Below are 10079 nucleotides of genomic sequence, written 5' to 3'. Positions count from 1 at the left end.
AGTCACATAATGTTTAAAAATAGATGGTTTTTGATATAAATGACAGCCATGAATTGTTCAGATTCAAATTCAGCAGAAAACCTAATCTGATAGCCTCCTAAATGCAGATGTTGGAAATCAAAATGGCAATTGAAAGCAGAATTTGGAACTCAAAATAACAATTGAAAGCAGACTTTGAAACTCAAAATAACAATTGAATTATCATAAATACAGTAATTATTATTTTTTATTCTTCTTTTAAGCTTTTTTTTTTTAATTTGTTGCATGAGATTTTCAATTTGCGTGTGATGTCTATTTATCTTTTATTTTCAATACATGTTTAATACAAATATTTGTTCTGTTAGGATTTTTAGAATGCGATCAGATTTTAATTTGAATTTTTATGTGTAGATATGTTATTATATATGAAAATAGGTTACTAGGAATAATATAACTTTTTGTGTTAGTAGCTTGCTACTAAGCAAAGATAATATAATATTATTTTATATAATAAATTTGTAATTAATGTTTTAATAAAAAGATAGTTACTGTAATGTTTGATTTGGTATTACTAAATTTACAAGATTAACGGAACAAATTATGCCACTTATAAACCCACTTATTACAAACTTTTTTTCAAATCCCAATCATATGCTTTTTTTGCTTTTATAAAAGATATTTTTTCTTTAGATAACCTATACAATATCATAATAATAATAATAATAATTTAATGCAACTAACTTTTTAACAAACTATTAGGCAAAATATCCTAAGTATTATACTATAAAAACCACAAAAAGTAATTGAAATTAACTTCTGTTGTTTGTCTAGTTAATAAAAAATTTGTGTACAATCCAATATAAATCAGATATGAATTAATTAACTTTTCAAAAATAATAAATTATTAGAAAATAACTTCCACGTCCTAGGCTCACGCGTGAAGAATTATGAAAAAACATTAAACTGTTAGTCCAAATTAAATGTTTGACGAAAAACAACCCTGGAAGAAACTATTTATGAATTAGAAAATAGTATATGACCATCACGACATCATAAAATCTACTTTTAACTAAGTCTTTGTCCATTTCATTTACCATTAGCTAAAATTTAAAAAAAAAAATACCCAATACATTTTCAATTATTTCTATTTTTTTCAAATATTATTGCATAGTTAATATACTTTAATATAAACATATCAATCATATCCTATGTTAAAAAGTATATCAAGTTAACTTTTAATTTCTTTTATCAATATGTGTTAATTTATAATATTTTATTCATGACAGAAATTAAACTGACAACTTCTCTCACTCTCCTTTTAATTTTTTTTATATACATAATTTTAAAATTTATTTATACTCATGTGCATAAGTATTAGAATATATATATATATATATATATATATATATATATATATATATATATGATAGAAAAAATATGAGTGCCATGTTTCTTGAGTTTTGGGCTGGAATGCCGACAATTCAGAGAAATGAGGACATAAATGTTTTCTTCCATAGATTTATAAATAGTTTTAATTATATCTTTTGTCTTCAGTTTGGTTAAAGTGTGTCAAATTCATATCTCTTTTACGAAAATGTCAATTTCTTCCACATATAAAAAAAATTGTGTCAATCAAGTCATCTCCGTTAAATACAAACTAACGGTGTTAACTGCATTATTTTCGCTTAGGCTAAACTTTCTCGCCTGAGTGAGATTTGCAGAAAACTAAAACACAAGTTTTGCTGATCTTTTCGCTTAAGCTAAATAATTTTTTATTAAAGTAGATATTTTCGCTTAAGCTAAAATATTTTCGCTTGAGCTAAAAATGTCCTCAACTAAAGTTAAGCCACTGAAACTCTTTCGCGTGAGCAAAACTTACTTTGTCTAGGACTAAAACTTGGGGTGCTCACTGGACATAAGTTTAGTGGGAGTATTCTGATGAACATTGGGGATTTGGTCTCGCTGAGGGATTTCAATCTAAATGGAAATGAGTTTGTTGGGTTGATTCCGCGTGGTTTGAATGAGATGAAATTGGAGTGGTTGGATTTGAATAATAACCACTTCATGGGTCTGATCCCTGATTTTGCAGCGGATAAAGTGAGTTTTGAAAGTAATGATTTTTGCTTGTTGAAGCCTAGGCCTATGTGTGCATTTGAGGTGATGGCGCTGTTGGATTTTCTTGGGGGGTTGGGTTACCCTCAGATTTTGGTTGATTCGTGGAGTGACAATTATCCGTGATGGAGGTAACGAATACACCATTCAATTATTAAAGACCATGCAATGGAGGTAACATTGGATTCTCTTGTTGGATAAAGTACCACTAAGGTAAAGTTATTTAAAATAATCATTTCCACCTTTCCATCACCATTGCATTTTATCCCTAGCCATGGCCCATCACACAAATTATTGCCACTTTATCTGCTGCAAAATCACGGATCAAACCCATGAAGTGGTTATTATTCAAATTCAACCTCTCCAACTTCATCTCATTCAAACCACGAGAAATCAACCCAATAAACTCATTCCCATTAAGATCGAAATCCCTCATCCCCAATGTTCATCGGAATACTCCCACTAAACTTATTCCGATGAAGCCACTAAACTTATGTCTAATGAGCACCCCAAGTTTTAGCCCCAGACAAAGTAAGTTTTGCTCACGTGAAAGAGTTTTAGTGGCTCAACTTTAGTTGCAGGACATTTTTAGCTGAAGCGAAAATATTTTAGCTTAAGCGAAAATATCTAGTTCAAGCGAAAATTGTTTAGCTTAAGCGAAAATATCAGCAAAACTTGTGTTTTGGTTTTCTACAAATCTTGCTTAGGCGAGAAAGTTTAGCCTAAGTGACAATAATGCAGTAGACACCATTAGTTGGTATTTAACGGAGATGACTTGATTGACACAAATTTTTTCTATATGTAAGCGAAATTGACATCTTTATAAAAGAGGGACGAATTTGACACACTTCAACCAAACTGAAGACAAAAGAAACAATTAAACCTAAATTCAAGTACCTCACTGCAAGAGTTTGTTGTTGAGTATGATAATGCCCTAAAAGTGAAGGCACAAAAGAAAATAGAAGTTGATTTATCCTCCTTGAATGCCATAGTCCCCTATGGTTCTCAATCCCTAATTGAGAGACAATTTGCACACATGCCAAATTTGAAGAAGTATAAATTGAGTTTCATTTAAGGATGAATTGTTTTTATCAAGTACAGAGTAAAAGACACATTTTGCACCAAGTACACACTTAAAGAGGAGTGTATGTGGGATGGATATATGCCGACAAATATTTCCATTTGAATTTTGATTAGTTACAAACAATATACGCTGCACTTGGCTATTGTCAAGTAATATCCTAAATAAATGTGGAAGACCTCTAAAGTCTGAAAATTGTACATAATAATCATCTTCAATCTTCATGAAAGGATATATCTAGTGAATGGAAACAATGAAGACATTTACAATCACTTGTTGATAAAAAAAACTTATCACTTCATGATATCTTGTAATTTGGCTTACNAATCTGAATGATAAAAACTTATCAAAAATTAATTATATTCACCAAACATATAATTATTTTAAAAAATTATTACTAATAGTAAAAATAAAAAAATGTAACTTCAAAAGTGTAAAAATGCGATGATTATGATTATAAATTTTAAAATTTAAATAACTGAAAAAAAAATAAAAAACTTTCTGAACATTTTAAAACAGTTTAGGTATCTGAATAGTATTCTTTTAATATCAAATTTCTCATCACACCTTCACAAACAAAAATGATCATATTAGTATTTACAGATAAGTAAATATCATNAACAAACACAAAACCTTTGTTTCCAATTTCTTTTAACTAATATAATGAGTTATTTCTCTGTGACTGTACATAATTTGCACTTATTGCTCTTTTAACTATCATTAGTTACATGTCATATCAATTATGTTTTAATTTAGCTTTTTTAATTAATGTATAGAGTACTTTCAGAAAATAATCACATATTTATATTATTGTGATAAACACTTTTAAAAAGTTTAAATTGAATAAATTAGTTCTGAAAATTTTGATTAATAATTTCTTTNAAATTTATTCGTTTGTTTTAAAGTAGGAGAAGTGATATTTAGATTTAATTGAAGAGAGAGAGAAATAGAAAATAAATGAAACTACTTATATGCATGTCTAAATAATTATTTCTTTATTTTTTTTTAATTATTTTATTGCATACACTGATTTTATAAATAATTATTTTTTAAATTATATTTCAAACCAATTGTTTTTCTTTTAATATTTTTGCAAATATTTTCCTTCATTTTTTATTTTGAAATAAAAAAATAAAATCCATCTCAAAATTCAGTTATTCCAAATATCAAATTTGGACTTGTTTTCCATCCATCTGTGTGTGCATCAGTATTGACTCTCACAGTGAACCATATTATCTCTATAAATAATTGACGCAATACTTTTTTTTTTTAAAACAATTTATTAAAATATTATCTTTGAGTGATATTTTTTTTTATCCAACACTTTAAAAAAAATATATAAAATTTCTTAAATTTTCACTGCAAACATTAAATGATCTGATACAATAATTAATAATTTATTTTTAAACAAATTAACATTGAAGCATTATGTGGCATTGAGAGATGGTCAACTAGATATTAGCCCAAAATTGCCACAATACAGAGCAATAAGTGTTGTATTAATTATTGATCTTGTATCTACACCCTTCAAGAAATAATTAAATTAAGATTGTTAAAAGAGATGTTTTGGAAGAAAGTAACAATTAGGGTGTTTATAGACTTATTAGTTAAATCAATACTTTATAATAACAAAAACTAATAACTTTTTACAGAAAAAAGCAACTCAATACAATGATAGTGTGTTTGTAAATTCTTTGTAAACAAAACCAGTTCAAATTTGACCTGGTGAGATACCATTATTTTTATTTTATCTTTTATATCTTTTTTAGATGAAATTTTACTTTACTTAAATATAATGATGCATGAGCATATAAAAATATAATATTTATATATTTATGAGATTTTAATTGGTACAACGTTGAATTCCTTCATATGGCAAGCATGCAGAGGTAAAATTCAAATCCATCGTTAGTTTAAAAACTTTTTTTCATTTTACAAATAAATGTGTATTAAGATCGAAGGCATGCATTGTTATACATTAGTAAAAGTAAATTAAAGAGAAGAAATATCAGTGATAAAAATGAAAAATATCCCTAGAACAATAACTCTTCTTTCACAAAATTTATGTAATTTCTAAAAAAATTTCATTCCAGCAAGCTATCATAAAAAGTTATAGATTCATACACTTTTTCTTTCTCTCGTTTCTAGTTTCATTGATTAAAAATTATGCAAGAAAAAAAAATTCACAGTCAGATATTTTTTAAGGAAAATGATATTTTAACATTATTTTTTGACACTATTTTGACACTGTACACGTGTCAAAATGTGATTGGACGATTTCAAATTAAAAAAGTTGAGACATGAATATGTTTGGAAGAAAAAAACCAAAGTTTATTTTTTAATTTGAAATTGTCCAACCACATTTTGACACGTGTGCAGTGTCAAAATGGTGTCAAAAAATTGTGTTAAAATTTTATTTTCCATTTTTTAAGGTGGTCCTCTTCTTAGCCTCGGTAGATGGTGAGATTCGTAATACTATGTCACAGCAGCAGTAGAGCTGATTGCATAGACTATGTCAGACCAAAGACATCCATTGGTTTGTATAAAACGATGTAAAACTTTAATCGAAGGTTTAAACTTCTTTTTGGTCTCTAAGTTATGAGCGGATGTTCAGTTTAGTCTCCGTTTTTAAAGATGTAAACCTTTGGTTCCTAAGTTATAAAAAATGTATCAAATGAGTCCTTTTTTTATGTTCATGTTCAAAGTACAAAGAGCAATCTAAAGTGCTGTTATTATTAAGAAACAAAGCAGTTGTTAAGAAACAACCAAAAACATTATTTCAAGTCAAAAAATGACTCATTTGATACATTTTTTATAACTTAGGGACCAAATATTTACATTTTTCAAAACGGGGACTAAACTGAACATCCGCTTATAACTTAGGGACCAAAAAGAGGTTTAAACCTTAATCGAAATAGGTACTGATAATCACATAATTCCAATTCCAATGGAAACAACAAAAAAGTTCGACAAGAAATTTGGTTGAGTAGTAATATCACTCGTTCAGCATCTCAATGCTACATTAATACCTTCATGATAATTAGTTTCACATTTCAATGTTATTGAAAATTTATTGGTGGTGACTTTTATGAATATATAGAAAACAAGATTCAGTAACTTTTATGAATATATAGAAAACAAGATTCAGTAACTTTTATGAATATAACGATGTTTTTCATATTTTTCAAAAAAAATATAAATTTTGATTATAAGAGAGATTAGTGGGTGACATATTTTCTTTAACCTCGTATTGTTTTGCATATTTAAGAAAAAAAATAATAGAGAAACTATATCATTTAATTGAAAGAACCCAATAATTTAAATATAATATATACGATTAATAATATTATTATATATTTATTTATATAAATTACAGAGATATATTATTAATTAATTCTATTATTTTGTTTGCTATATTTCTATTATTTTTAATAATTAATAGGTATTTGTAATACAAAACAAGATTATGTCTTATTTACAATAACATTATACAATATTTCCTCTATTTTATTTTGTTGAAGTTGAATACGTTATAGGATAAACTCTCTTTTTTAATCTATTATCCTTAGTGTTGATAAACCCACACAAATTATATTAAGATTAAAAATAAATTATAGTTATTGTAGCGTTTAAATATAAACTCTCTTTTTTAACGCCTGCATCAGTAGAACAGGGAATAAGCTATTGTATTAAATAAGCTTTTTGAACTACTATTAACCATAGTCTATTATTATCATTTGTAGAATACACTTCTCGCAATAATTATAGTTTATTTACTATATTTATAGACTAGGATTTTTTCGATAATAATAGTTTGTTATTATTTATGGACTACGGTTTTCTCCCAAAATTGTACTTTATTTAATAGGCTCTATTGTCACCTATAAACAACGAATAATCATATTATATTATCACCAACTGATTACAGTTTTTCTAATAGCAGTAGAGTACTACCTTTTCTGGATTTCTTTTTCTTTTTTAATTTTGTTTTGTTTTAGTTACCCTGTTCCTAATTAAGTGATAATTGACATTATCATATTTTTTATTAGGTTTATTTTTGTCTTTTATTGATGATTGTTATCTTTTTAAATAATTAAGAGTTTATTAAATAATTGTTGAAAAGATAAACATTTTGTTTTTTATTGGTACTCTTATTTTTATACTTTTTAATAATTAAAATTTTCTTAAATAATTTTGGAAAAGATAAGTATTTTATCTGTAGTTAATATTTTTATTATTATCTTTTTAAAATAATTATTGATAGTAGTATATATTTGTCTAAGTTTTTTTACATCGTTTATTGTGTTTCAAAACTTCTTTTTTATGCTTTTAACCATTTACGCAAATTAAAAAAAGTGTTAAGTGGAAATTCTTTGATGGATTTCTTAAAGTTAACTTTGGTTAACTTTAACTTTATCTATTTTTTTTTTTTTTTTGTTTTTCATTGTTAGTGCATCAAACGATTACATAAGACAATTATTGTAATGTATTAGAAGAATGAGTTCATTGCACAAGGACAACAATCAACATATTTCTCTAATTAAAACATAAATCTTAAGTAAGTCAAATCTAGTTTCATTAAAAAAAGTTTACAATATATTCCTGCTAAACCTTAGTACAACTACTATGTTTTTAACTTAGTTATCTCATGTTTCTCTAATTAAAAGACTTTTAGATCCACTTATGTGAGCTTCCTTTTTTTCATGTTAATCTAGGTCATTGAGTCCACAGGAAAAACTATTTTGCACACAGATAATAAATAACACCACTGTGCAGGAAGAAGATAGTTATATTAGGTATATTAGCATTTTGTTCATTAAAATTATTTTTTACCATTTCTTGGAATTCAATATTATGAACTGAATAAATTGATTTGTGTATTTAACATAAGTTGCAAGGATTTGTTGATTGATTTGATAGTGTACTTTATTTTCATTATATTAATTATGGTTAATTCTGATAATGGTTGTTGAGATTTGATAACTATATAATTTAATTTATTTAATAGTTTTTATTATATTAATGTATGTAGTATATTGTTAGAAATATCTTGATTTATGGTTACATGTATTGTCACATGTATTGATTAGATTTTATTATTAATCAAATTTAAGTATGTAAGGTTCGATAATTAATTGAATGTAAATTTCTAACCAAAGGATTGTCTTTCTAGTATTTCAAATCCTTTTGTGAAAAGATGAAAATCTATTATAACTAATATAAAAGTTAAAGTTTCATCATATCATAATATATTTTATAAAACTATGAGTACAAGTCATTAATCACATGTTTTACATAATTACATTTTAATATATTTGGTTAATATATAAATTTTATAAATCAAAATATTTCAACCGATACCATAAATTCCAAGAAAAATTATTAAACTGATTAAAATCATCATCAATCTTCACTAATGCATATAAAAGTTTATATTATATCTAAAATAAAAAAATTATAGTGCTAATCAAGTGAATATTCCATCTTTCACAGTATAGATAATATATAATGTAAAAAAACTCATCATGTTAACATCCCAGCTTAATGCAACATAATAATCAAAGTTAAATATATATATATATATATATATATATATATATATATATATATATATATATATATATATATATATATGTGTGTGTGTGTGTGTGTGTGTATATATATAAACATTCCTTTTTTTTTAAAAATATTAAACAAATGTCATTAGATAAATATCACTTAAAATAGATAAGTGTATTTGTCATAATAATATTAATAAATTATTCAACAAATTAAAACTTAAGGATTATAAACTAATCATTTCTGTTGTAGTAACTTGGATGCTAATCTAATAAGGTAANGAGATTTTGTATAATATGTAATGTCTTTGTTGTGAAAGATTAAATGCACATTTCTTTAGCAGCACAATATCAAATATAAGATAGGATAAGAAAATTCCATATGCATTTGATGTATGTCAAATTTGGCATTATCATATTTATTCATCTGAAAAAAGAAAGTAAAATAACTAATTTCATGTCCTTGTAAATATGTAAGAAGTGATGCAATATTATGGAAGAGATAACAACTTATAGTTGCATTATCATCATAACTTACCAAAGTTATTTTCTAACATTCCTTGTTATATATGAGAAACTGATCACTTTGTTTTGTGAATGGATTAAGTTTTTTTTTGTAGTTAGAACATTAAATTACATGCATTAGTTAATATGAGAATGTAATTTGTTTTTATTTTATGTTTTGTTGTTATTACAATCAATTTTTTACAACTATTTGCATTAATGAGATTTGATAATCATTTTAATCAATTTATTAATTTTTTATATTAATATTATGGTTTTTGTTAGATATATTATTATTCATGGTTACGTATTATTGCTATTGGTTATAATTCCGTATTAATTAAATTTAACTTAATAAATTTGTGCACGTAATTATGAAGGTGTAGAGAATAACAAAACTTGAAATAATGACATATTACACTCTCAAATCAATTAATGAATAAATTTCCTTTAACGTATTAAACAATATTGATATGGTATGAAACACCCCGGATGATGATCAATCAATAAAACTTCACAATAATTCTTTCAAGAATCCTTTGAATCTTTCAAAGTGTGCATTTTTTGATTCTTGAAGAATAAGCACTCTTGCAATTTCTTATCACAACTCACTTTGTGAGATATAAGAGTTGAATGATCAAAAATTAATGTAATCGGTTACAAAATTGATATCTGAAGTCCGACGTATTTTAATCGATTAAAAAATTAATGTAATCAATTAAACAATTAATATTGTTATACTAGAATTGATAAAAACACATTTAATAGATTACACAATTAATGCAATCGATTGCACAATTAATGTAAGTCTATAAAAAGTTCAAAATATGACCGTTATGACAGGT

The sequence above is a fragment of the Vigna radiata genome, unplaced genomic scaffold (genome assembly GCF_000741045.1).
Source record: "Vigna radiata var. radiata cultivar VC1973A unplaced genomic scaffold, Vradiata_ver6 scaffold_198, whole genome shotgun sequence".
Taxonomy (NCBI): Eukaryota; Viridiplantae; Streptophyta; class Magnoliopsida; order Fabales; family Fabaceae; genus Vigna; species Vigna radiata.
Note: the sequence above shows the minus strand (reverse complement) of the source record.